This window comes from Ambystoma mexicanum, chromosome 6q (genome assembly GCF_040938575.1).
Source record: "Ambystoma mexicanum isolate Mex_15411 chromosome 6q, UKY_AmexF1_1, whole genome shotgun sequence".
Classification (NCBI taxonomy): Eukaryota; Metazoa; Chordata; class Amphibia; order Caudata; family Ambystomatidae; genus Ambystoma; species Ambystoma mexicanum.
This window is the reverse complement of record NC_090937.1, coordinates 1,630,250,143-1,630,277,855: the sequence shown is the minus strand read 5'-3', so window position 1 is coordinate 1,630,277,855 and position 27,713 is coordinate 1,630,250,143. Positions and strand designations below refer to the sequence as shown.

Genomic DNA, 27,713 nt, shown 5'->3' with positions numbered 1-27,713 from the left:
CCCAAAAATGCATTTTGAACAATTTAAAGATTTGATCTGCGTTGGCCGGGAATCGAACCCGGGTCAACTGCTTGGAAGGCAGCTATGCTCACCACTATACCACCAACACCTGCTTGTCTGGGCTATGTGATGGAGCGCCCCTTAGAAATAAGAATAAGTCATTGGCTGGGAATGAAAAAAGCTTGCGTTTGACGCAGAAGCAGTTCGCATCATGAGGTCTTGCCGGTCAGCCCAACATTTCCCCGGGACCCCTTAAAAAAGGAGCTTGGTTTTAAGTTTGGTTTGATTGAACAGTACATTTTGTTGGCTGGGCTGGGACCCTCTCCTATTTAGCGCAAGAGTGGAACGAGGCAGCAAGTTCAAGGAATGACATTGCATCCAGGCACTTACAGCTCTTTGTGCCCTAATGCCATGACACAAAAACATAATTTGAAAAAACTTAGCAGAGGATGGTTTCGATCCATCGACCTCTGGGTTATGGGCCCAGCACGCTTCCGCTGTGCCACTCTGCTGGTTGGAGAACGAGAGCTTTTCGGGGCTTTTACAGCCTACAAACCGACAACCCTAGACCCAGTTTCGAGTGAAGCGGGCAGTAGGCCTTACAAAGCCAAACAACCTGCAACCACGCACTCCCATCCCATGGCCTTTTGCAGACAGGCCTCATTTCTCTAGCTCACACCCTAACTGCCAACACCCCTTCCCCTTCTCTCACTGTCTCTCTCTCTGTCTCTCTCTCTCATTCTCTCTCTCTCGCAAATAGATACTTTACTTCCCAGGTGCAACAAAACAAGCCTTCTCGAGCTGGCAGATATGGGAAGGAAGGAAGGAAGGGCCAGTTTGGAAACTCAACTCAATTACCATAAATCCCCTGCTAAGGGTTATGGGAGGGAGGAATGAAGGAACTTTGCTTCAGGGAAAGGGCTGCTGCTGCTTCAGCATGTGAGGAGCGCAGCCACACGTTTCACCTTCCTCAGTATGTTGGTTTACAGGATGAGAGAGATCCTGAAACCTCACTCTAATAGGCTGAGGTGCTGTGCTCGGTGGCCTGCTGGGACCTTTGCCCGTCAGGGCAAGGCGAATAGGCCTTTGTCAGGCCTTCGTCAGGGCTTTGTCGGGGAGGGGCCAGGAGCCCTGCTCGCTTCAATCCCCTCACCGATAGTCAGTTGCAGAAACTAGGATGCAAGAACCTTTCCTGGATGGGGTTTTGATTTTCACGAAAAGTGTGTCAGCTTTGCTTTCAGCATGAGTCTGATTTCCAAAAAATGCATTTTGAACAATTTAAAGATTTGATCTGCGTTGGCCGGGAATCGAACCCGGGTCAACTGCTTGGAAGGCAGCTATGCTCACCACTATACCACCAACGCCTGCCTGTCTGGGCTATTTGATGGAGCGCCCCTTAGAAATAAGAATAAGTCATTGGCTGGGAATGAAAAAAGCTTGCGTTTGACGCAGAAGCAGTTCGCATCATGAGGTCTTGCCGGTCAGCCCAACATTTCCCCGGGACCCCTTAAAAAAGGAGCTTGGTTTTAAGTTTGGTTTGATTGAACAGTACATTTTGTTGGCTGGGCTGGGACCCTCTCCTATTTAGCGCAAGAGTGGAACGAGGCAGCAAGTTCAAGGAATGACATTGCATCCAGGCACTTACAGCTCTTTGTGCCCTAATGCCATGACACAAAAACATAATTTGAAAAAACTTAGCAGAGGATGGTTTCGATCCATCGACCTCTGGGTTATGGGCCCAGCATGCTTCCGCTGCGCCACTCTGCTGGTTGGAGAACAAGAGCTTTTCTGGGCTTTTACAGCCTACAAACCGACAACCCTAGACCCAGTTTCGAGTGAAGCGGGCAGTAGGCCTTACAAAGCCAAACAACCTGCAACCACGCACTCCCATCCCATGGCCTTTTGCAGACAGGCCTCATTTCTCTAGCTCACACCGTAACTGCCAACACCCCTTCCCCTTCTCTCTCTGTCTCTCTCTCTCTGTCTCTCTCTCTCATTCTCTCTCTCTCGCAAATAGATACTTTACTTCCCAGGTGCAACAAAACAAGCATTCTCGAGCTGGCAGATATGGGAAGGAAGGAAGGAAGGGCCAGTTTGGAAACTCAACTCAATTACCATAAATCCCCTGCTAAGGGTTATGGGAGGGAGGAATGAAGGAACTTTGCTTCAGGGAAAGGGCTGCTGCTGCTTCAGCAAGTGAGGAGCGCAGCCACACGTTTCACCTTCCTCAGTATGTTGGTTTACAGGATGAGAGAGATCCTGAAACCTCACTCTAATAGGCTGAGGTGCTGTGCTCGGTGGCCTGCTGGGACCTTTGCCCGTCAGGGCAAGGCGAATAGGCCTTTGTCAGGCCTTCGTCAGGGCTTTGTCGGGGAGGGGCCAGGAGCCCTGCTCGCTTCAATCCCCTCACCGATAGACAGTTGCAGAAACTAGGATGCAAGAACCTTTCCTGGATGGGGTTTTGATTTTCACGAAAAGTGTGTCAGCTTTGCTTTCAGCATGAGTCTGATTTCCAAAAAATGCATTTTGAACAATTTAAAGATTTGATCTGCGTTGGCCGGGAAGCGAACCCGGGTCAACTGCTTGGAAGGCAGTTATGCTCACCACTATACCACCAACGCCTGCCTGTCTGGGCTATCTGATGGAGCGCCCCTTAGAAATAAGAATAAGTCATTGGCTGGGAATGAAAAAAGCTTGCGTTTGACGCAGAAGCAGTTCGCATCATGAGGTCTTGCCGGTCAGCCCAACATTTCCCCGGGACCCCTTAAAAAAGGAGCTTGGTTTTAAGTTTGGTTTGATTGAACAGTACATTTTGTTGGCTGGGCTGGGACCCTCTCCTATTTAGCGCAAGAGTGGAACGAGGCAGCAAGTTCAAGGAATGACATTGCATCCAGGCACTTACAGCTCTTTGTGCCCTAATGCCATGACACAAAAACATAATTTGAAAAAACTTAGCAGAGGATGGTTTCGATCCATCAACCTCTGGGTTATGGGTCCAGCACGCTTCTGCTGCGCCACTCTGCTGGTTGGAGAACAAGAGCTTTTCTGGGCTTTTACAGCCTACAAACCGACAACCCTAGACCCAGTTTCGAGTGAAGCGGGCAGTAGGCCTTACAAAGCCAAACAACATGCAACCACGCACTCCCATCCCATGGCCTTTTGCAGACAGGCCTCATTTCTCTAGCTCACACCCTAACTGCCAACACCCCTTCCCCTTCTCTCTCTGTCTCTCTCTCTCTGTCTCTCTCTCTCATTCTCTCTCTCTCGCAAATAGATACTTTACTTCCCAGGAGCAACAAAACAAGCCTTCTCGAGCTGGCAGATATGGGAAGGAAGGAAGGAAGGGCCAGTTTGGAAACTCAACTCAATTACCATAAATCCCCTGCTAAGGGTTATGGGAGGGAGGAATGAAGGAACTTTGCTTCAGGGAAAGGGCTGCTGCTGCTTCAGCATGTGAGGAGCGCAGCCACACGTTTCACCTTCCTCAGTATGTTGGTTTACAGGATGAGAGAGATCCTGAAACCTCACTCTAATAGGCTGAGGTGCTGTGCTCGGTGGCCCGCTGGGACCTTTGCCCGTCAGGGCAAGGCGAATAGGCCTTTGTCAGGCCTTCGTCAGGGCTTTGTCGGGGAGGGGCCAGGAGCCCTGCTCGCTTCAATCCCCTCACCGATAGACAGTTGCAGAAACTAGGATGCAAGAACCTTTCCTGGATGGGGTTTTGATTTTCGCGAAAAGTGTGTCAGCTTTGCTTTCAGCATGAGTCTGATTTCCAAAAAATGCATTTTGAACAATTTAAAGATTTGATCTGCGTTGGCCGGGAATCGAACCCGGGTCAACTGCTTGGTAGGCAGCTATGCTCACCACTATACCACCAACTCCTGCCTGTCTGGACTATCTGATGGAGCGCCCCTTAGAAATAAGAATAAGTCATTGGCTGGGAATGAAAAAAGCTTGCGTTTGACGCAGAAGCAGTTCGCATCATGAGGTCTTGCCGGTCAGCCCAACATTTCCCCGGGACCCCTTAAAAAAGGAGCTTGGTTTTAAGTTTGGTTTGATTGAACAGTACATTTTGTTGGCTGGGCTGGGACCCTCTCCTATTTAGCGCAAGAGTGGAACGAGGCAGCAAGTTCAAGGAATGACATTGCATCCAGGCACTTACAGCTCTTTGTGCCCTAATGCCATGACACAAAAACATAATTTGAAAAAACTTAGCAGAGGATGGTTTCGATCCATCGACCTCTGGGTTATGGGCCCAGCACGCTTCCGCTGCGCCACTCTGCTGGTTGGAGAACAAGAGCTTTTCTGGGCTTTTACAGCCTACAAACCGACAACCCTAGACCCAGTTTCGAGTGAAGCGGGCAGTAGGCCTTACAAAGCCAAACAACCTGCAACCACGCACTCCCATCCCATGGCCTTTTGCAGACAGGCCTCATTTCTCTAGCTCACACCCTAACTGCCAACACCCCTTCCCCTTCTCTCTCTGTCTCTCTCTCTCTGTCTCTCTCTCTCATTCTCTCTCTCTCGCAAATAGATACTTTACTTCCCAGGTGCAACAAAACAAGCCTTCTCGAGCTGGCAGATATGGGAAGGAAGGAAGGAAGGGCCAGTTTGGAAACTCAACTCAATTACCATAAATCCCCTGCTAAGGGTTATGGGAGGGAGGAATGAAGGAACTTTGCTTCAGGGAAAGGGCTGCTGCTGCTTCAGCATGTGAGGAGCACAGCCACACGTTTCACCTTCCTCAGTATGTTGGTTTACAGGATGAGAGAGATCCTGAAACCTCACTCTAATAGGCTGAGGTGCTGTGCTCGGTGGCCTGCTGGGACCTTTGCCCATCAGGGCAAGGCGAATAGGCCTTTGTCAGGCCTTTGTCGGGGAGGGGCCAGGAGCCCTGCTCGCTTCAATCCCCTCACCGATAGACAGTTGCAGAAACTAGGATGCAAGAACCTTTCCTGGATGGGGTTTTGATTTTCACGAAAAGTGTGTCAGCTTTGCTTTCAGCATGAGTCTGATTTCCAAAAAATGCATTTTGAACAATTTAAAGATTTGATCTGCGTTGGCCGGGAATGGAACCCGGGTCAACTGCTTGGAAGGCAGCTATGCTCACCACTATACCACCAACGCCTGCCTGTCTGGGCTATCTGATGGAGCGCCCCTTAGAAATAAGAATAAGTCATTGGCTGGGAATGAAAAAAGCTTGCGTTTGACGCAGAAGCAGTTCGCATCATGAGGTCTTGCCGGTCAGCCCAACATTTCCCCGGGACCCCTTAAAAAAGGAGCTTGGTTTTAAGTTTGGTTTGATTGAACAGTACATTTTGTTGGCTGGGCTGGGACCCTCTCCTATTTAGCGCAAGAGTGGAACGAGGCAGCAAGTTCAAGGAATGACATTGCATCCAGGCACTTACAGCTCTTTGTGCCCTAATGCCATGACACAAAAACATAATTTGAAAAAACTTAGCAGAGGATGGTTTCGATCCATCGACCTCTGGGTTATGGGCCCAGCACGCTTCCGCTGCGCCACTCTGCTGGTTGGAGAACAAGAGCTTTTCTGGGCTTTTACAGCCTACAAACCGACAACCCTAGACCCAGTTTCGAGTGAAGCGGGCAGTAGGCCTTACAAAGCCAAACAACCTGCAACCACGCACTCCCATCCCATGGCCTTTTGCAGACAGGCCTCATTTCTCTAGCTCACACCCTAACTGCCAACACCCCTTCCCCTTCTCTCTCTGTCTCTCTCTCTCTGTCTCTCTCTCTCATTCTCTCTCTCTCACAAATAGATACTTTACTTCCCAGGTGCAACAAAACAAGCCTTCTCGAGCTGGCAGATATGGGAAGGAAGGAAGGAAGGGCCAGTTTGGAAACTCAACTCAATTACCATAAATCCCCTGCTAAGGGTTATGGGAGGGAGGAATGAAGGAACTTTGCTTCAGGGAAAGGGCTGCTGCTGCTTCAGCATGTGAGGAGTGCAGCCACACGTTTCACCTTCCTCAGTATGTTGGTTTACAGGATGAGAGAGATCCTGAAACCTCACTCTAATAGGCTGAGGGGCTGTGCTCGGTGGCCTGCTGGGACCTTTGCCCGTCAGGGCAAGGCGAATAGGCCTTTGTCAGGCCTTCGTCAGGGCTTTGTCGGGGAGGGGCCAGGAGCCCTGCTCGCTTCAATCCCCTCACCGATAGACAGTTGCAGAAACTAGGATGCAAGAACCTTTCCTGGATGGGGTTTTGATTTTCACGAAAAGTGTGTCAGCTTTGCTTTCAGCATGAGTCTGATTTCCAAAAAATGCATTTTGAACAATTTAAAGATTTGATCTGCGTTGGCAGGGAAGCGAACCCGGGTCAACTGCTTGGAAGGCAGCTATGCTCACCACTATACCACCAACGCCTGCCTGTTTGGGCTATGTGATGGAGCGCCCCTTAGAAATAAGAATAAGTCATTGGCTGGGAATGAAAAAAGCTTGCGTTTGACGCAGAAGCAGTTCGCATCATGAGGTCTTGCCGGTCAGCCCAACATTTCCCCGGGACCCCTTAAAAAAGGAGCTTGGTTTTAAGTTTGGTTTGATTGAACAGTACATTTTGTTGGCTGGGCTGGGACCCTCTCCTATTTAGCGCAAGAGTGGAACGAGGCAGCAAGTTCAAGGAATGACATTGCATCCAGGCACTTACAGCTCTTTGTGCCCTAATGCCATGACACAAAAACATAATTTGAAAAAACTTAGCAGAGGATGGTTTCTATCCATCGACCTCTGGGTTATGGGCCCAGCACGCTTCCGCTGCGCCACTCTGCTGGTTGGAGAACAAGAGCTTTTCTGGGCTTTTACAGCCTACAAACCGACAACCCTAGACCCAGTTTCGAGTGAAGCGGGCAGTAGGCCTTACAAAGCCAAACAACCTGCAACCACGCACTCCCATCCCATGGCCTTTTGCAGACAGGCCTCATTTCTCTAGCTCACACCCTAACTGCCAACACCCCTTCCCCTTCTCTCTCTGTCTCTCTCTCTCTGTCTCTCTCTCTCATTCTCTCTCTCTCGCAAATAGATACTTTACTTCCCAGGTGCAACAAAACAAGCCTTCTCGAGCTGGCAGATATGGGAAGGAAGGAAGGAAGGGCCAGTTTGGAAACTCAACTCAATTACCATAAATCCCCTGCTAAGGGTTATGGGAGGGAGGAATGAAGGAACTTTGCTTCAGGGAAAGGGCTGCTGCTGCTTCAGCATGTGAGGAGCGCAGCCACACGTTTCACCTTCCTCAGTATGTTGGTTTACAGGATGAGAGAGATCCTGAAACCTCACTCTAATAGGCTGAGGTGCTGTGCTCGGTGGCCTGCTGGGACCTTGGCCCGTCAGGGCAAGGCGAATAGGCCTTTGTCAGGCCTTCGTCAGGGCTTTGTCGGGGAGGGGCCAGGAGCCCTGCTCGCTTCAATCCCCTCACCGATAGACAGTTGCAGAAACTAGGATGCAAGAACCTTTCCTGGATGGGGTTTTGATTGTCACGAAAAGTGTGTCAGCTTTGCTTTCAGCATGAGTCTGATTTCCAAAAAATGCATTTTGAACAATTTAAAGATTTGATCTGCGTTGGCCGGGAATCGAACCCGGGTCAACTGCTTGGAAGGCAGCTATGCTCACCACTATACCACCAACGCCTGCCTGTCTGGGCTATCTGATGGAGCGCCCCTTAGAAATAAGAATAAGTCATTGGCTGGGAATGAAAAAAGCTTGCGTTTGACGCAGAAGCAGTTCGCATCATGAGGTCTTGCCGGTCAGCCCAACATTTCCCCGGGACCCCTTAAAAAAGGAGCTTGGTTTTAAGTTTGGTTTGATTGAACAGTACATTTTGTTGGCTGGGCTGGGACCCTCTCCTATTTAGCGCAAGAGTGGAACGAGGCAGCAAGTTCAAGGAATGACATTGCATCCAGGCACTTACAGCTCTTTGTGCCCTAATGCCATGACACAAAAACATAATTTGAAAAAACTTAGCAGAGGATGGTTTCGATCCATCGACCTCTGGGTTATGGGCCCAGCACGCTTCCGCTGCGCCACTCTGCTGGTTGGAGAACAAGCGCTTTTCTGGGCTTTTACAGCCTACAAACGGACAACCCTAGACCCAGTTTCGAGTGAAGCGGGCAGTAGGCCTTACAAAGCCAAACAACCTGCAACCACGCACTCCCATCCCATGGCCTTTTGCAGACAGGCCTCATTTCTCTAGCTCACACCCTAACTGCCAACACCCCTTCCCCTTCTCTCTCTGTCTCTCTCTCTCTGTCTCTCTCTCTCATTCTCTCTCTCTCGCAAATAGATACTTTACTTCCCAGGTGCAACAAAACAAGCCTTCTCGAGCTGGCAGATATGGGAAGGAAGGAAGGAAGGGCCAGTTTGGAAACTCAACTCAATTACCATAAATCCCCTGCTAAGGGTTATGGGAGGGAGGAATGAAGGAACTTTGCTTCAGGGAAAGGGCTGCTGCTGCTTCAGCATGTGAGGAGCACAGCCACATGTTTCACCTTCCTCAGTATGTTGGTTTACAGGATGAGAGAGATCCTGAAACCTCACTCTAATAGGCTGAGGTGCTGTGCTCGGTGGCCTGCTGGGACCTTTGCCCATCAGGGCAAGGCGAATAGGCCTTTGTCAGGCCTTTGTCGGGGAGGGGCCAGGAGCCCTGCTCGCTTCAATCCCCTCACCGATAGACAGTTGCAGAAACTAGGATGCAAGAACCTTTCCTGGATGGGGTTTTGATTTTCACGAAAAGTGTGTCAGCTTTGCTTTCAGCATGAGTCTGATTTCCAAAAAATGCATTTTGAACAATTTAAAGATTTGATCTGCGTTGGCCGGGAATGGAACCCGGGTCAACTGCTTGGAAGGCAGCTATGCTCACCACTATACCACCAACGCCTGCCTGTCTGGGCTATCTGATGGAGCGCCCCTTAGAAATAAGAATAAGTCATTGGCTGGGAATGAAAAAAGCTTGCGTTTGACGCAGAAGCAGTTCGCATCATGAGGTCTTGCCGGTCAGCCCAACATTTCCCCGGGACCCCTTAAAAAAGGAGCTTGGTTTTAAGTTTGGTTTGATTGAACAGTACATTTTGTTGGCTGGGCTGGGACCCTCTCCTATTTAGCGCAAGAGTGGAACGAGGCAGCAAGTTCAAGGAATGACATTGCATCCAGGCACTTACAGCTCTTTGTGCCCTAATGCCATGACACAAAAACATAATTTGAAAAAACTTAGCAGAGGATGGTTCCGATCCATCGACCTCTGGGTTATGGGCCCAGCACGCTTCCGCTGCGCCACTCTGCTGGTTGGAGAACAAGAGCTTTTCTGGGCTTTTACAGCCTACAAACCGACAACCCTAGACCCAGTTTCGAGTGAAGCGGGCAGTAGGCCTTACAAAGCCAAACAACCTGCAACCACGCACTCCCATCCCATGGCCTTTTGCAGACAGGCCTCATTTCTCTAGCTCACACCCTAACTGCCAACACCCCTTCCCCTTCTCTCTCTGTCTCTCTCTCTCTGTCTCTCTCTCTCATTCTCTCTCTCTCACAAATAGATACTTTACTTCCCAGGTGCAACAAAACAAGCCTTCTCGAGCTGGCAGATATGGGAAGGAAGGAAGGAAGGGCCAGTTTGGAAACTCAACTCAATTACCATAAATCCCCTGCTAAGGGTTATGGGAGGGAGGAATGAAGGAACTTTGCTTCAGGGAAAGGGCTGCTGCTGCTTCAGCATGTGAGGAGTGCAGCCACACGTTTCACCTTCCTCAGTATGTTGGTTTACAGGATGAGAGAGATCCTGAAACCTCACTCTAATAGGCTGAGGGGCTGTGCTCGGTGGCCTGCTGGGACCTTTGCCCGTCAGGGCAAGGCGAATAGGCCTTTGTCAGGCCTTCGTCAGGGCTTTGTCGGGGAGGGGCCAGGAGCCCTGCTCGCTTCAATCCCCTCACCGATAGACAGTTGCAGAAACTAGGATGCAAGAACCTTTCCTGGATGGGGTTTTGATTTTCACGAAAAGTGTGTCAGCTTTGCTTTCAGCATGAGTCTGATTTCCAAAAAATGCATTTTGAACAATTTAAAGATTTGATCTGCGTTGGCAGGGAAGCGAACCCGGGTCAACTGCTTGGAAGGCAGCTATGCTCACCACTATACCACCAACGCCTGCCTGTCTGGGCTATGTGATGGAGCGCCCCTTAGAAATAAGAATAAGTCATTGGCTGGGAATGAAAAAAGCTTGCGTTTGACGCAGAAGCAGTTCGCATCATGAGGTCTTGCCGGTCAGCCCAACATTTCCCCGGGACCCCTTAAAAAAGGAGCTTGGTTTTAAGTTTGGTTTGATTGAACAGTACATTTTGTTGGCTGGGCTGGGACCCTCTCCTATTTAGCGCAAGAGTGGAACGAGGCAGCAAGTTCAAGGAATGACATTGCATCCAGGCACTTACAGCTCTTTGTGCCCTAATGCCATGACACAAAAACATAATTTGAAAAAACTTAGCAGAGGATGGTTTCTATCCATCGACCTCTGGGTTATGGGCCCAGCACGCTTCCGCTGCGCCACTCTGCTGGTTGGAGAACAAGAGCTTTTCTGGGCTTTTACAGCCTACAAACCGACAACCCTAGACCCAGTTTCGAGTGAAGCGGGCAGTAGGCCTTACAAAGCCAAACAACCTGCAACCACGCACTCCCATCCCATGGCCTTTTGCAGACAGGCCTCATTTCTCTAGCTCACACCCTAACTGCCAACACCCCTTCCCCTTCTCTCTCTGTCTCTCTCTCTCTGTCTCTCTCTCTCATTCTCTCTCTCTCGCAAATAGATACTTTACTTCCCAGGTGCAACAAAACAAGCCTTCTCGAGCTGGCAGATATGGGAAGGAAGGAAGGAAGGGCCAGTTTGGAAACTCAACTCAATTACCATAAATCCCCTGCTAAGGGTTATGGGAGGGAGGAATGAAGGAACTTTGCTTCAGGGAAAGGGCTGCTGCTGCTTCAGCATGTGAGGAGCACAGCCACACGTTTCACCTTCCTCAGTATGTTGGTTTACAGGATGAGAGAGATCCTGAAACCTCACTCTAATAGGCTGAGGTGCTGTGCTCGGTGGCCTGCTGGGACCTTTGCCCGTCAGGGCAAGGCGAATAGGCCTTTGTCAGGCCTTTGTCGGGGAGGGGCCAGGAGCCCTGCTCGCTTCAATCCCCTCACCGATAGACAGTTGCAGAAACTAGGATGCAAGAACCTTTCCTGGATGGGGTTTTGATTTTCACGAAAAGTGTGTCAGCTTTGCTTTCAGCATGAGTCTGATTTCCAAAAAATGCATTTTGAACAATTTAAAGATTTGATCTGCGTTGGCCGGGAATGGAACCCGGGTCAACTGCTTGGAAGGCAGCTATGCTCACCACTATACCACCAACGCCTGCCTGTCTGGGCTATCTGATGGAGCGCCCCTTAGAAATAAGAATAAGTCATTGGCTGGGAATGAAAAAAGCTTGCGTTTGACGCAGAAGCAGTTCGCATCATGAGGTCTTGCCGGTCAGCCCAACATTTCCCCGGGACCCCTTAAAAAAGGAGCTTGGTTTTAAGTTTGGTTTGATTGAACAGTACATTTTGTTGGCTGGGCTGGGACCCTCTCCTATTTAGCGCAAGAGTGGAACGAGGCAGCAAGTTCAAGGAATGACATTGCATCCAGGCACTTACAGCACTTTGTGCCCTAATGCCATGACACAAAAACATAATTTGAAAAAACTTAGCAGAGGATGGTTTCGATCCATCGACCTCTGGGTTATGGGCCCAGCACGCTTCCGCTGCACCACTCTGCTGGTTGGAGAGAAGAGCTTTTCTGGGCTTTTACAGCCTACAAACCGACAACCATAGACCCAGTTTCGAGTGAAGCGGGCAGTAGGCCTTACAAAGCCAAACAACCTGCAACCACGCACTCCCATCCCATGGCCTTTTGCAGACAGGCCTCATTTCTCTAGCTCACAACCTAACTGCCAACACCCCTTCCCCTTCTCTCTCTGTCTCTCTCTCTCTGTCTCTCTCTCTCATTCTCTCTCTCTCGCAAATAGATACTTTACTTCCCAGGTGCAACAAAACAAGCCTTCTCGAGCTGGCAGATATGGGAAGGAAGGAAGGAAGGGCCAGTTTGGAAACTCAACTCAATTACCATAAATCCCCTGCTAAGGGTTATCGGAGGGAGGAATGAAGGAACTTTGCTTCAGGTAAAGGGCTGCTGCTGCTTCAGCATGTGAGGAGCACAGCCACACGTTTCACCTTCCTCAGTATGTTGGTTTACAGGATGAGAGAGATCCTGAAACCTCACTCTAATAGGCTGAGGAGCTGTGCTCGGTGGCCTGCTGGGACCTTTGCCCGTCAGGGCAAGGCGAATAGGCCTTCGTCAGGGCTTTGTCGGGGAGGGGCCAGGAGCCCTGCTCGCTTCAATCCCCTCACCGATAGACAGTTGCAGAAACTAGGATGCAAGAACCTTTCCTGGATGGGGTTTTGATTTTCGCGAAAAGTGTGTCAGCTTTGCTTTCAGCATGAGTCTGATTTCCAAAAAATGCATTTTGAACAATTTAAAGATTTGATCTGCGTTGGCCGGGAATCGAACCCGGGTCAACTGCTTGGTAGGCAGCTATGCTCTATGCTCACCACTATACCACCAACTCCTGCCTGTCTGGACTATCTGATGGAGCGCCCCTTAGAAATAAGAATAAGTCATTGGCTGGGAATGAAAAAAGCTTGCGTTTGACGCAGAAGCAGTTCGCATCATGAGGTCTTGCCGGTCAGCCCAACATTTCCCCGGGACCCCTTAAAAAAGGAGCTTGGTTTTAAGTTTGGTTTGATTGAACAGTACATTTTGTTGGCTGGGCTGGGACCCTCTCCTATTTAGCGCAAGAGTGGAACGAGGCAGCAAGTTCAAGGAATGACATTGCATCCAGGCACTTACAGCTCTTTGTGCCCTAATGCCATGACACAAAAACATAATTTGAAAAAACTTAGCAGAGGATGGTTTCGATCCATCGACCTCTGGGTTATGGGCCCAGCACGCTTCCGCTGCGCCACTCTGCTGGTTGGAGAACAAGTGCTTTTCTGGGCTTTTACAGCCTACAAACCGACAACCCTAGACCCAGTTTCGAGTGAAGCGGGCAGTAGGCCTTACAAAGCCAAACAACCTGCAACCACGCACTCCCATCCCATGGCCTTTTGCAGACAGGCCTCATTTCTCTAGCTCACACCCTAACTGCCAACACCCCTTCCCCTTCTCTCTCTGTCTCTCTCTCTCTGTCTCTCTCTCTCATTCTCTCTCTCTCGCAAATAGATACTTTACTTCCCAGGTGCAACAAAACAAGCCTTCTCGAGCTGGCAGATATGGGAAGGAAGGAAGGAAGGGCCAGTTTGGAAACTCAACTCAATTACCATAAATCCCCTGCTAAGGGTTATGGGAGGGAGGAATGAAGGAACTTTGCTTAAGGGAAAGGGCTGCTGCTGCTTCAGCATGTGAGGAGCACAGCCACACGTTTCACCTTCCTCAGTATGTTGGTTTACAGGATGAGAGAGATCCTGAAACCTCACTCTAATAGGCTGAGGTGCTGTGCTCGGTGGCCTGCTGGGACCTTTGCCCATCAGGGCAAGGCGAATAGGCCTTTGTCAGGCCTTTGTCGGGGAGGGGCCAGGAGCCCTGCTCGCTTCAATCCCCTCACCGATAGACAGTTGCAGAAACTAGGATGCAAGAACCTTTCCTGGATGGGGTTTTGATTTTCACGAAAAGTGTGTCAGCTTTGCTTTCAGCATGAGTCTGATTTCCAAAAAATGCATTTTGAACAATTTAAAGATTTGATCTGCGTTGGCCGGGAATGGAACCCGGGTCAACTGCTTGGAAGGCAGCTATGCTCACCACTATACCACCAACGCCTGCCTGTCTGGGCTATCTGATGGAGCGCCCCTTAGAAATAAGAATAAGTCATTGGCTGGGAATGAAAAAAGCTTGCGTTTGACGCAGAAGCAGTTCGCATCATGAGGTCTTGCCGGTCAGCCCAACATTTCCCCGGGACCCCTTAAAAAAGGAGCTTGGTTTTAAGTTTGGTTTGATTGAACAGTACATTTTGTTGGCTGGGCTGGGACCCTCTCCTATTTAGCGCAAGAGTGGAACGAGGCAGCAAGTTCAAGGAATGACATTGCATCCAGGCACTTACAGCTCTTTGTGCCCTAATGCCATGACACAAAAACATAATTTGAAAAAACTTAGCAGAGGATGGTTTCGATCCATCGACCTCTGGGTTATGGGCCCAGCACGCTTCCGCTGCGCCACTCTGCTGGTTGGAGAACAAGAGCTTTTCTGGGCTTTTACAGCCTACAAACCGACAACCCTAGACCCAGTTTCGAGTGAAGCGGGCAGTAGGCCTTACAAAGCCAAACAACCTGCAACCACGCACTCCCATCCCATGGCCTTTTGCAGACAGGCCTCATTTCTCTAGCTCACACCCTAACTGCCAACACCCCTTCCCCTTCTCTCTCTGTCTCTCTCTCTCTGTCTCTCTCTCTCATTCTCTCTCTCTCACAAATAGATACTTTACTTCCCAGGTGCAACAAAACAAGCCTTCTCGAGCTGGCAGATATGGGAAGGAAGGAAGGAAGGGCCAGTTTGGAAACTCAACTCAATTACCATAAATCCCCTGCTAAGGGTTATGGGAGGGAGGAATGAAGGAACTTTGCTTCAGGGAAAGGGCTGCTGCTGCTTCAGCATGTGAGGAGTGCAGCCACACGTTTCACCTTCCTCAGTATGTTGGTTTACAGGATGAGAGAGATCCTGAAACCTCACTCTAATAGGCTGAGGGGCTGTGCTCGGTGGCCTGCTGGGACCTTTGCCCGTCAGGGCAAGGCGAATAGGCCTTTGTCAGGCCTTCGTCAGGGCTTTGTCGGGGAGGGGCCAGGAGCCCTGCTCGCTTCAATCCCCTCACCGATAGACAGTTGCAGAAACTAGGATGCAAGAACCTTTCCTGGATGGGGTTTTGATTTTCACGAAAAGTGTGTCAGCTTTGCTTTCAGCATGAGTCTGATTTCCAAAAAATGCATTTTGAACAATTTAAAGATTTGATCTGCGTTGGCAGGGAAGCGAACCCGGGTCAACTGCTTGGAAGGCAGCTATGCTCACCACTATACCACCAACGCCTGCCTGTTTGGGCTATGTGATGGAGCGCCCCTTAGAAATAAGAATAAGTCATTGGCTGGGAATGAAAAAAGCTTGCGTTTGACGCAGAAGCAGTTCGCATCATGAGGTCTTGCCGGTCAGCCCAACATTTCCCCGGGACCCCTTAAAAAAGGAGCTTGGTTTTAAGTTTGGTTTGATTGAACAGTACATTTTGTTGGCTGGGCTGGGACCCTCTCCTATTTAGCGCAAGAGTGGAACGAGGCAGCAAGTTCAAGGAATGACATTGCATCCAGGCACTTACAGCTCTTTGTGCCCTAATGCCATGACACAAAAACATAATTTGAAAAAACTTAGCAGAGGATGGTTTCTATCCATCGACCTCTGGGTTATGGGCCCAGCACGCTTCCGCTGCGCCACTCTGCTGGTTGGAGAACAAGAGCTTTTCTGGGCTTTTACAGCCTACAAACCGACAACCCTAGACCCAGTTTCGAGTGAAGCGGGCAGTAGGCCTTACAAAGCCAAACAACCTGCAACCACGCACTCCCATCCCATGGCCTTTTGCAGACAGGCCTCATTTCTCTAGCTCACACCCTAACTGCCAACACCCCTTCCCCTTCTCTCTCTGTCTCTCTCTCTCTGTCTCTCTCTCTCATTCTCTCTCTCTCGCAAATAGATACTTTACTTCCCAGGTGCAACAAAACAAGCCTTCTCGAGCTGGCAGATATGGGAAGGAAGGAAGGAAGGGCCAGTTTGGAAACTCAACTCAATTACCATAAATCCCCTGCTAAGGGTTATGGGAGGGAGGAATGAAGGAACTTTGCTTCAGGGAAAGGGCTGCTGCTGCTTCAGCATGTGAGGAGCGCAGCCACACGTTTCACCTTCCTCAGTATGTTGGTTTACAGGATGAGAGAGATCCTGAAACCTCACTCTAATAGGCTGAGGTGCTGTGCTCGGTGGCCTGCTGGGACCTTGGCCCGTCAGGGCAAGGCGAATAGGCCTTTGTCAGGCCTTCGTCAGGGCTTTGTCGGGGAGGGGCCAGGAGCCCTGCTCGCTTCAATCCCCTCACCGATAGACAGTTGCAGAAACTAGGATGCAAGAACCTTTCCTGGGTGGGGTTTTGATTGTCACGAAAAGTGTGTCAGCTTTGCTTTCAGCATGAGTCTGATTTCCAAAAAATGCATTTTGAACAATTTAAAGATTTGATCTGCGTTGGCCGGGAATCGAACCCGGGTCAACTGCTTGGAAGGCAGCTATGCTCACCACTATACCACCAACGCCTGCCTGTCTGGGCTATCTGATGGAGCGCCCCTTAGAAATATGAATAAGTCATTGGCTGGGAATGAAAAAAGCTTGCGTTTGACGCAGAAGCAGTTCGCATCATGAGGTCTTGCCGGTCAGCCCAAAATTTCCCCGGGACCCCTTAAAAAAGGAGCTTGGTTTTAAGTTTGGTTTGATTGAACAGTACATTTTGTTGGCTGGGCTGGGACCCTCTCCTATTTAGCGCAAGAGTGGAACGAGGCAGCAAGTTCAAGGAATGACATTGCATCCAGGCACTTACAGCTCTTTGTGCCCTAATGCCATGACACAAAAACATAATTTGAAAAAACTTAGCAGAGGATGGTTTCGATCCATCGACCTCTGGGTTATGGGCCCAGCACGCTTCCGCTGCGCCACTCTGCTGGTTGGAGAACAAGAGCTTTTCTGGGCTTTTACAGCCTACAAACGGACAACCCTAGACCCAGTTTCGAGTGAAGCGGGCAGTAGGCCTTACAAAGCCAAACAACCTGCAACCACGCACTCCCATCCCATGGCCTTTTGCAGACAGGCCTCATTTCTCTAGCTCACACCCTAACTGCCAACACCCCTTCCCCTTCTCTCTCTGTCTCTCTCTCTCTGTCTCTCTCTCTCATTCTCTCTCTCTCGCAAATAGATACTTTACTTCCCAGGTGCAACAAAACAAGCCTTCTCGAGCTGGCAGATATGGGAAGGAAGGAAGGAAGGGCCAGTTTGGAAACTCAACTCAATTACCATAAATCCCCTGCTAAGGGTTATGGGAGGGAGGAATGAAGGAACTTTGCTTCAGGGAAAGGGCTGCTGCTGCTTCAGCATGTGAGGAGCACAGCCACACGTTTCACCTTCCTCAGTATGTTGGTTTACAGGATGAGAGAGATCCTGAAACCTCACTCTAATAGGCTGAGGTGCTGTGCTCGGTGGCCTGCTGGGACCTTTGCCCATCAGGGCAAGGCGAATAGGCCTTTGTCAGGCCTTTGTCGGGGAGGGGCCAGGAGCCCTGCTCGCTTCAATCCCCTCACCGATAGACAGTTGCAGAAACTAGGATGCAAGAACCTTTCCTGGATGGGGTTTTGATTTTCACGAAAAGTGTGTCAGCTTTGCTTTCAGCATGAGTCTGATTTCCAAAAAATGCATTTTGAACAATTTAAAGATTTGATCTGCGTTGGCCGGGAATGGAACCCGGGTCAACTGCTTGGAAGGCAGCTATGCTCACCACTATACCACCAACGCCTGCCTGTCTGGGCTATCTGATGGAGCGCCCCTTAGAAATAAGAATAAGTCATTGGCTGGGAATGAAAAAAGCTTGCGTTTGACGCAGAAGCAGTTCGCATCATGAGGTCTTGCCGGTCAGCCCAACATTTCCCCGGGACCCCTTAAAAAAGGAGCTTGGTTTTAAGTTTGGTTTGATTGAACAGTACATTTTGTTGGCTGGGCTGGGACCCTCTCCTATTTAGCGCAAGAGTGGAACGAGGCAGCAAGTTCAAGGAATGACATTGCATCCAGGCACTTACAGCTCTTTGTGCCCTAATGCCATGACACAAAAACATAATTTGAAAAAACTTAGCAGAGGATGGTTCCGATCCATCGACCTCTGGGTTATGGGCCCAGCACGCTTCCGCTGCGCCACTCTGCTGGTTGGAGACAAGAGCTTTTCTGGGCTTTTACAGCCTACAAACCGACAACCCTAGACCCAGTTTCGAGTGAAGCGGGCAGTAGGCCTTACAAAGCCAAACAACCTGCAACCACGCACTCCCATCCCATGGCCTTTTGCAGACAGGCCTCATTTCTCTAGCTCACACCCTAACTGCCAACACCCCTTCCCCTTCTCTCTCTGTCTCTCTCTCTCTGTCTCTCTCTCTCATTCTCTCTCTCTCACAAATAGATACTTTACTTCCCAGGTGCAACAAAACAAGCCTTCTCGAGCTGGCAGATATGGGAAGGAAGGAAGGAAGGGCCAGTTTGGAAACTCAACTCAATTACCATAAATCCCCTGCTAAGGGTTATGGGAGGGAGGAATGAAGGAACTTTGCTTCAGGGAAAGGGCTGCTGCTGCTTCAGCATGTGAGGAGTGCAGCCACACGTTTCACCTTCCTCAGTATGTTGGTTTACAGGATGAGAGAGATCCTGAAACCTCACTCTAATAGGCTGAGGGGCTGTGCTCGGTGGCCTGCTGGGACCTTTGCCCGTCAGGGCAAGGCGAATAGGCCTTTGTCAGGCCTTCGTCAGGGCTTTGTCGGGGAGGGGCCAGGAGCCCTGCTCGCTTCAATCCCCTCACCGATAGACAGTTGCAGAAACTAGGATGCAAGAACCTTTCCTGGATGGGGTTTTGATTTTCACGAAAAGTGTGTCAGCTTTGCTTTCAGCATGAGTCTGATTTCCAAAAAATGCATTTTGAACAATTTAAAGATTTGATCTGCGTTGGCAGGGAAGCGAACCCGGGTCAACTGCTTGGAAGGCAGCTATGCTCACCACTATACCACCAACGCCTGCCTGTCTGGGCTATGTGATGGAGCGCCCCTTAGAAATAAGAATAAGTCATTGGCTGGGAATGAAAAAAGCTTGCGTTTGACGCAGAAGCAGTTCGCATCATGAGGTCTTGCCGGTCAGCCCAACATTTCCCCGGGACCCCTTAAAAAAGGAGCTTGGTTTTAAGTTTGGTTTGATTGAACAGTACATTTTGTTGGCTGGGCTGGGACCCTCTCCTATTTAGCGCAAGAGTGGAACGAGGCAGCAAGTTCAAGGAATGACATTGCATCCAGGCACTTACAGCTCTTTGTGCCCTAATGCCATGACACAAAAACATAATTTGAAAAAACTTAGCAGAGGATGGTTTCTATCCATCGACCTCTGGGTTATGGGCCCAGCACGCTTCCGCTGCGCCACTCTGCTGGTTGGAGAACAAGAGCTTTTCTGGGCTTTTACAGCCTACAAACCGACAACCCTAGACCCAGTTTCGAGTGAAGCGGGCAGTAGGCCTTACAAAGCCAAACAACCTGCAACCACGCACTCCCATCCCATGGCCTTTTGCAGACAGGCCTCATTTCTCTAGCTCACACCCTAACTGCCAACACCCCTTCCCCTTCTCTCTCTGTCTCTCTCTCTCTGTCTCTCTCTCTCATTCTCTCTCTCTCGCAAATAGATACTTTACTTCCCAGGTGCAACAAAACAAGCCTTCTCGAGCTGGCAGATATGGGAAGGAAGGAAGGAAGGGCCAGTTTGGAAACTCAACTCAATTACCATAAATCCCCTGCTAAGGGTTATGGGAGGGAGGAATGAAGGAACTTTGCTTCAGGGAAAGGGCTGCTGCTGCTTCAGCATGTGAGGAGCACAGCCACACGTTTCACCTTCCTCAGTATGTTGGTTTACAGGATGAGAGAGATCCTGAAACCTCACTCTAATAGGCTGAGGTGCTGTGCTCGGTGGCCTGCTGGGACCTTTGCCCGTCAGGGCAAGGCGAATAGGCCTTTGTCAGGCCTTTGTCGGGGAGGGGCCAGGAGCCCTGCTCGCTTCAATCCCCTCACCGATAGACAGTTGCAGAAACTAGGATGCAAGAACCTTTCCTGGATGGGGTTTTGATTTTCACGAAAAGTGTGTCAGCTTTGCTTTCAGCATGAGTCTGATTTCCAAAAAATGCATTTTGAACAATTTAAAGATTTGATCTGCGTTGGCCGGGAATGGAACCCGGGTCAACTGCTTGGAAGGCAGCTATGCTCACCACTATACCACCAACGCCTGCCTGTCTGGGCTATCTGATGGAGCGCCCCTTAGAAATAAGAATAAGTCATTGGCTGGGAATGAAAAAAGCTTGCGTTTGACGCAGAAGCAGTTCGCATCATGAGGTCTTGCCGGTCAGCCCAACATTTCCCCGGGACCCCTTAAAAAAGGAGCTTGGTTTTAAGTTTGGTTTGATTGAACAGTACATTTTGTTGGCTGGGCTGGGACCCTCTCCTATTTAGCGCAAGAGTGGAACGAGGCAGCAAGTTCAAGGAATGACATTGCATCCAGGCACTTACAGCTCTTTGTGCCCTAATGCCATGACACAAAAACATAATTTGAAAAAACTTAGCAGAGGATGGTTTCGATCCATCGACCTCTGGGTTATGGGCCCAGCACGCTTCCGCTGCGCCACTCTGCTGGTTGGAGAACAAGAGCTTTTCTGGGCTTTTACAGCCTACAAACCGACAACCCTAGACCCAGTTTCGAGTGAAGCGGGCAGTAGGCCTTACAAAGCCAAACAACCTGCAACCACGCACTCCCATCCCATGGCCTTTTGCAGACAGGCCTCATTTCTCTAGCTCACACCCTAACTGCCAACACCCCTTCCCCTTCTCTCTCTGTCTCTCTCTCTCTGTCTCTCTCTCTCATTCTCTCTCTCTCGCAAATAGATACTTTACTTCCCAGGTGCAACAAAACAAGCATTCTCGAGCTGGCAGATATGGGAAGGAAGGAAGGAAGGGCCAGTTTGGAAACTCAACTCAATTACCATAAATCCCCTGCTAAGGGTTATGGGAGGGAGGAATGAAGGAACTTTGCTTCAGGGAAAGGGCTGCTGCTGCTTCAGCATGTGAGGAGCGCAGCCACACGTTTCACCTTCCTCAGTATGTTGGTTTACAGGATGAGAGAGATCCTGAAACCTCACTCTAATAGGCTGAGGTGCTGTGCTCGGTGGCCTGCTGGGACCTTTGCCCGTCAGGGCAAGGCGAATAGGCCTTTGTCAGGCCTTCGTCAGGGCTTTGTCGGGGAGGGGCCAGGAGCCCTGCTCGCTTCAATCCCCTCACCGATAGACAGTTGCAGAAACTAGGATGCAAGAACCTTTCCTGGATGGGGTTTTGATTTTCGCGAAAAGTGTGTCAGCTTTGCTTTCAGCATGAGTCTGATTTCCAAAAAATGCATTTTGAACAATTTAAAGATTTGATCTGCGTTGGCCGGGAATCGAACCCGGGTCAACTGCTTGGTAGGCAGCTATGCTCACCACTATACCACCAACTCCTGCCTGTCTGGACTATCTGATGGAGCGCCCCTTAGAAATAAGAATAAGTCATTGGCTGGGAATGAAAAAAGCTTGCGTTTGACGCAGAAGCAGTTCGCATCATGAGGTCTTGCCGGTCAGCCCAACATTTCCCCGGGACCCCTTAAAAAAGGAGCTTGGTTTTAAGTTTGGTTTGATTGAACAGTACATTTTGTTGGCTGGGCTGGGACCCTCTCCTATTTAGCGCAAGAGTGGAACGAGGCAGCAAGTTCAAGGAATGACATTGCATCCAGGCACTTACAGCTCTTTGTGCCCTAATGCCATGACACAAAAACATAATTTGAAAAAACTTAGCAGAGGATGGTTTCGATCCATCGACCTCTGGGTTATGGGCCCAGCACGCTTCCGCTGCGCCACTCTGCTGGTTGGAGAACAAGAGCTTTTCTGGGCTTTTACAGCCTACAAACCGACAACCCTAGACCCAGTTTCGAGTGAAGCGGGCAGTAGGCCTTACAAAGCCAAACAACCTGCAACCACGCACTCCCATCCCATGGCCTTTTGCAGACAGGCCTCATTTCTCTAGCTCACACCCTAACTGCCAACACCCCTTCCCCTTCTCTCTCTGTCTCTCTCTCTCTGTCTCTCTCTCTCATTCTCTCTCTCTCGCAAATAGATACTTTACTTCCCAGGTGCAACAAAACAAGCCTTCTCGAGCTGGCAGATATGGGAAGGAAGGAAGGAAGGGCCAGTTTGGAAACTCAACTCAATTACCATAAATCCCCTGCTAAGGGTTATGGGAGGGAGGAATGAAGGAACTTTGCTTCAGGGAAAGGGCTGCTGCTGCTTCAGCATGTGAGGAGCACAGCCACACGTTTCACCTTCCTCAGTATGTTGGTTTACAGGATGAGAGAGATCCTGAAACCTCACTCTAATAGGCTGAGGTGCTGTGCTCGGTGGCCTGCTGGGACCTTTGCCCATCAGGGCAAGGCGAATAGGCCTTTGTCAGGCCTTTGTCGGGGAGGGGCCAGGAGCCCTGCTCGCTTCAATCCCCTCACCGATAGACAGTTGCAGAAACTAGGATGCAAGAACCTTTCCTGGATGGGGTTTTGATTTTCACGAAAAGTGTGTCAGCTTTGCTTTCAGCATGAGTCTGATTTCCAAAAAATGCATTTTGAACAATTTAAAGATTTGATCTGCGTTGGCCGGGAATGGAACCCGGGTCAACTGCTTGGAAGGCAGCTATGCTCACCACTATACCACCAACGCCTGCCTGTCTGGGCTATCTGATGGAGCGCCCCTTAGAAATAAGAATAAGTCATTGGCTGGGAATGAAAAAAGCTTGCGTTTGACGCAGAAGCAGTTCGCATCATGAGGTCTTGCCGGTCAGCCCAACATTTCCCCGGGACCCCTTAAAAAAGGAGCTTGGTTTTAAGTTTGGTTTGATTGAACAGTACATTTTGTTGGCTGGGCTGGGACCCTCTCCTATTTAGCGCAAGAGTGGAACGAGGCAGCAAGTTCAAGGAATGACATTGCATCCAGGCACTTACAGCTCTTTGTGCCCTAATGCCATGACACAAAAACATAATTTGAAAAAACTTAGCAGAGGATGGTTTCGATCCATCGACCTCTGGGTTATGGGCCCAGCACGCTTCCGCTGCGCCACTCTGCTGGTTGGAGAACAAGAGCTTTTCTGGGCTTTTACAGCCTACAAACCGACAACCCTAGACCCAGTTTCGAGTGAAGCGGGCAGTAGGCCTTACAAAGCCAAACAACCTGCAACCACGCACTCCCATCCCATGGCCTTTTGCAGACAGGCCTCATTTCTCTAGCTCACACCCTAACTGCCAACACCCCTTCCCCTTCTCTCTCTGTCTCTCTCTCTCTGTCTCTCTCTCTCATTCTCTCTCTCTCACAAATAGATACTTTACTTCCCAGGTGCAACAAAACAAGCCTTCTCGAGCTGGCAGATATGGGAAGGAAGGAAGGAAGGGCCAGTTTGGAAACTCAACTCAATTACCATAAATCCCCTGCTAAGGGTTATGGGAGGGAGGAATGAAGGAACTTTGCTTCAGGGAAAGGGCTGCTGCTGCTTCAGCATGTGAGGAGTGCAGCCACACGTTTCACCTTCCTCAGTATGTTGGTTTACAGGATGAGAGAGATCCTGAAACCTCACTCTAATAGGCTGAGGGGCTGTGCTCGGTGGCCTGCTGGGACCTTTGCCCGTCAGGGCAAGGCGAATAGGCCTTTGTCAGGCCTTCGTCAGGGCTTTGTCGGGGAGGGGCCAGGAGCCCTGCTCGCTTCAATCCCCTCACCGATAGACAGTTGCAGAAACTAGGATGCAAGAACCTTTCCTGGATGGGGTTTTGATTTTCACGAAAAGTGTGTCAGCTTTGCTTTCAGCATGAGTCTGATTTCCAAAAAATGCATTTTGAACAATTTAAAGATTTGATCTGCGTTGGCAGGGAAGCGAACCCGGGTCAACTGCTTGGAAGGCAGCTATGCTCACCACTATACCACCAACGCCTGCCTGTTTGGGCTATGTGATGGAGCGCCCCTTAGAAATAAGAATAAGTCATTGGCTGGGAATGAAAAAAGCTTGCGTTTGACGCAGAAGCAGTTCGCATCATGAGGTCTTGCCGGTCAGCCCAACATTTCCCCGGGACCCCTTAAAAAAGGAGCTTGGTTTTAAGTTTGGTTTGATTGAACAGTACATTTTGTTGGCTGGGCTGGGACCCTCTCCTATTTAGCGCAAGAGTGGAACGAGGCAGCAAGTTCAAGGAATGACATTGCATCCAGGCACTTACAGCTCTTTGTGCCCTAATGCCATGACACAAAAACATAATTTGAAAAAACTTAGCAGAGGATGGTTTCTATCCATCGACCTCTGGGTTATGGGCCCAGCACGCTTCCGCTGCGCCACTCTGCTGGTTGGAGAACAAGAGCTTTTCTGGGCTTTTACAGCCTACAAACCGACAACCCTAGACCCAGTTTCGAGTGAAGCGGGCAGTAGGCCTTACAAAGCCAAACAACCTGCAACCACGCACTCCCATCCCATGGCCTTTTGCAGACAGGCCTCATTTCTCTAGCTCACACCCTAACTGCCAACACCCCTTCCCCTTCTCTCTCTGTCTCTCTCTCTCTGTCTCTCTCTCTCATTCTCTCTCTCTCGCAAATAGATACTTTACTTCCCAGGTGCAACAAAACAAGCCTTCTCGAGCTGGCAGATATGGGAAGGAAGGAAGGAAGGGCCAGTTTGGAAACTCAACTCAATTACCATAAATCCCCTGCTAAGGGTTATGGGAGGGAGGAATGAAGGAACTTTGCTTCAGGGAAAGGGCTGCTGCTGCTTCAGCATGTGAGGAGCACAGCCACACGTTTCACCTTCCTCAGTATGTTGGTTTACAGGATGAGAGAGATCCTGAAACCTCACTCTAATAGGCTGAGGTGCTGTGCTCGGTGGCCTGCTGGGACCTTTGCCCGTCAGGGCAAGGCGAATAGGCCTTTGTCAGGCCTTTGTCGGGGAGGGGCCAGGAGCCCTGCTCGCTTCAATCCCCTCACCGATAGACAGTTGCAGAAACTAGGATGCAAGAACCTTTCCTGGATGGGGTTTTGATTTTCACGAAAAGTGTGTCAGCTTTGCTTTCAGCATGAGTCTGATTTCCAAAAAATGCATTTTGAACAATTTAAAGATTTGATCTGCGTTGGCCGGGAATGGAACCCGGGTCAACTGCTTGGAAGGCAGCTATGCTCACCACTATACCACCAACGCCTGCCTGTCTGGGCTATCTGATGGAGCGCCCCTTAGAAATAAGAATAAGTCATTGGCTGGGAATGAAAAAAGCTTGCGTTTGACGCAGAAGCAGTTCGCATCATGAGGTCTTGCCGGTCAGCCCAACATTTCCCCGGGACCCCTTAAAAAAGGAGCTTGGTTTTAAGTTTGGTTTGATTGAACAGTACATTTTGTTGGCTGGGCTGGGACCCTCTCCTATTTAGCGCAAGAGTGGAACGAGGCAGCAAGTTCAAGGAATGACATTGCATCCAGGCACTTACAGCTCTTTGTGCCCTAATGCCATGACACAAAAACATAATTTGAAAAAACTTAGCAGAGGATGGTTTCGATCCATCGACCTCTGGGTTATGGGCCCAGCACGCTTCCGCTGCGCCACTCTGCTGGTTGGAGAACAAGAGCTTTTCTGGGCTTTTACAGCCTACAAACCGACAACCCTAGACCCAGTTTCGAGTGAAGCGGGCAGTAGGCCTTACAAAGCCAAACAACCTGCAACCACGCACTCCCATCCCATGGCCTTTTGCAGACAGGCCTCATTTCTCTAGCTCACACCCTAACTGCCAACACCCCTTCCCCTTCTCTCTCTGTCGCTCTCTCTCTGTCTCTCTCTCTCATTCTCTCTCTCTCGCAAATAGATACTTTACTTCCCAGGTGCAACAAAACAAGCATTCTCGAGCTGGCAGATATGGGAAGGAAGGAAGGAAGGGCCAGTTTGGAAACTCAACTCAATTACCATAAATCCCCTGCTAAGGGTTATGGGAGGGAGGAATGAAGGAACTTTGCTTCAGGGAAAGGGCTGCTGCTGCTTCAGCATGTGAGGAGCGCAGCCACACGTTTCACCTTCCTCAGTATGTTGGTTTACAGGATGAGAGAGATCCTGAAACCTCACTCTAATAGGCTGAGGTGCTGTGCTCGGTGGCCTGCTGGGACCTTTGCCCGTCAGGGCAAGGCGAATAGGCCTTTGTCAGGCCTTCGTCAGGGCTTTGTCGGGGAGGGGCCAGGAGCCCTGCTCGCTTCAATCCCCTCACCGATAGACAGTTGCAGAAACTAGGATGCAAGAACCTTTCCTGGATGGGGTTTTGATTTTCGCGAAAAGTGTGTCAGCTTTGCTTTCAGCATGAGTCTGATTTCCAAAAAATGCATTTTGAACAATTTAAAGATTTGATCTGCGTTGGCCGGGAATCGAACCCGGGTCAACTGCTTGGTAGGCAGCTATGCTCACCACTATACCACCAACTCCTGCCTGTCTGGACTATCTGATGGAGCGCCCCTTAGAAATAAGAATAAGTCATTGGCTGGGAATGAAAAAAGCTTGCGTTTGACGCAGAAGCAGTTCGCATCATGAGGTCTTGCCGGTCAGCCCAACATTTCCCCGGGACCCCTTAAAAAAGGAGCTTGGTTTTAAGTTTGGTTTGATTGAACAGTACATTTTGTTGGCTGGGCTGGGACCCTCTCCTATTTAGCGCAAGAGTGGAACGAGGCAGCAAGTTCAAGGAATGACATTGCATCCAGGCACTTACAGCTCTTTGTGCCCTAATGCCATGACACAAAAACATAATTTGAAAAAACTTAGCAGAGGATGGTTTCGATCCATCGACCTCTGGGTTATGGGCCCAGCACGCTTCCGCTGTGCCACTCTGCTGGCTGGAGAACGAGAGCTTTTCGGGGCTTTTACAGCCTACAAACCGACAACCCTAGACCCAGTTTCGAGTGAAGCGGGCAGTATCCCTTACAAAGCCAAACAACCTGCAACCACGCACTCCCATCCCATGGCCTTTTGCAGACAGGCCTCATTTCTCTAGCTCACACCCTAACTGCCAACACCCCTTCCCCTTCTCTCTCTGTCTCTCTCTCTCTGTCTCTCTCTCTCATTCTCTCTCTCTCGCAAATAGATACTTTACTTCCCAGGTGCAACAAAACAAGCCTTCTCGAGCTGGCAGATATGGGAAGGAAGGAAGGAAGGGCCAGTTTGGAAACTCAACTCAATTACCATAAATCCCCTGCTAAGGGTTATGGGAGGGAGGAATGAAGGAACTTTGCTTCAGGGAAAGGGCTGCTGCTGCTTCAGCATGTGAGGAGCGCAGCCACACGTTTCACCTTCCTCAGTATGTTGGTTTACAGGATGAGAGAGATCCTGAAACCTCACTCTAATAGGCTGAGGTGCTGTGCTCGGTGGCCTGCTGGGACCTTTGCCCGTCAGGGCAAGGCGAATAGGCCTTCGTCAGGGCTTTGTCGGGGAGGGGCCAGGAGCCCTGCTCGCTTCAATCCCCTCACCGATAGACAGTTGCGGAAACTAGGATGCAAGAACCTTTCCTGGATGGGGTATTGATTTTCGCGAAAAGTGTGTCAGCTTTGCTTTCAGCATGAGTCTGATTTCCCAAAAATGCATTTTGAACAATTTAAAGATTTGATCTGCGTTGGCCTGGAATCGAACCCGGGTCAACTGCTTGGAAGGCAGCTATGCTCACCACTATACCACCAACGCCTGCCTGTTTGGGCTATGTGATGGAGCGCCCCTTAGAAATAAGAATAAGTCTTTGGC

General features: G+C 49.9%; 6 non-coding genes across 6 annotated transcripts; all 6 read right to left on the bottom strand.

Moving 5' to 3' along the window:
• Positions 1-1,292: 1,292 nt before the first annotated feature.
• On the bottom strand, positions 1,293-1,364 carry TRNAG-UCC (transfer RNA glycine (anticodon UCC)). The gene has a single exon. It is a non-coding gene; the product is annotated as a tRNA-Gly (tRNA).
• A 2,442-nt stretch (positions 1,365-3,806) lies between these two features.
• Positions 3,807-3,878, bottom strand: TRNAG-ACC (transfer RNA glycine (anticodon ACC)). The gene has a single exon. It is a non-coding gene; the product is annotated as a tRNA-Gly (tRNA).
• A 3,688-nt stretch (positions 3,879-7,566) lies between these two features.
• TRNAG-UCC (transfer RNA glycine (anticodon UCC)) lies at positions 7,567-7,638 on the bottom strand. The gene has a single exon. It is a non-coding gene; the product is annotated as a tRNA-Gly (tRNA).
• Positions 7,639-16,327: 8,689 nt separating this feature from the next.
• Positions 16,328-16,399, bottom strand: TRNAG-UCC (transfer RNA glycine (anticodon UCC)). The gene has a single exon. It is a non-coding gene; the product is annotated as a tRNA-Gly (tRNA).
• Positions 16,400-21,332: 4,933 nt separating this feature from the next.
• TRNAG-ACC (transfer RNA glycine (anticodon ACC)) lies at positions 21,333-21,404 on the bottom strand. Its single transcript has one exon. It is a non-coding gene; the product is annotated as a tRNA-Gly (tRNA).
• Positions 21,405-26,338: 4,934 nt separating this feature from the next.
• TRNAG-ACC (transfer RNA glycine (anticodon ACC)) lies at positions 26,339-26,410 on the bottom strand. Its single transcript has one exon. It is a non-coding gene; the product is annotated as a tRNA-Gly (tRNA).
• Between the last annotated feature and the right edge of the window lie 1,303 nt (positions 26,411-27,713).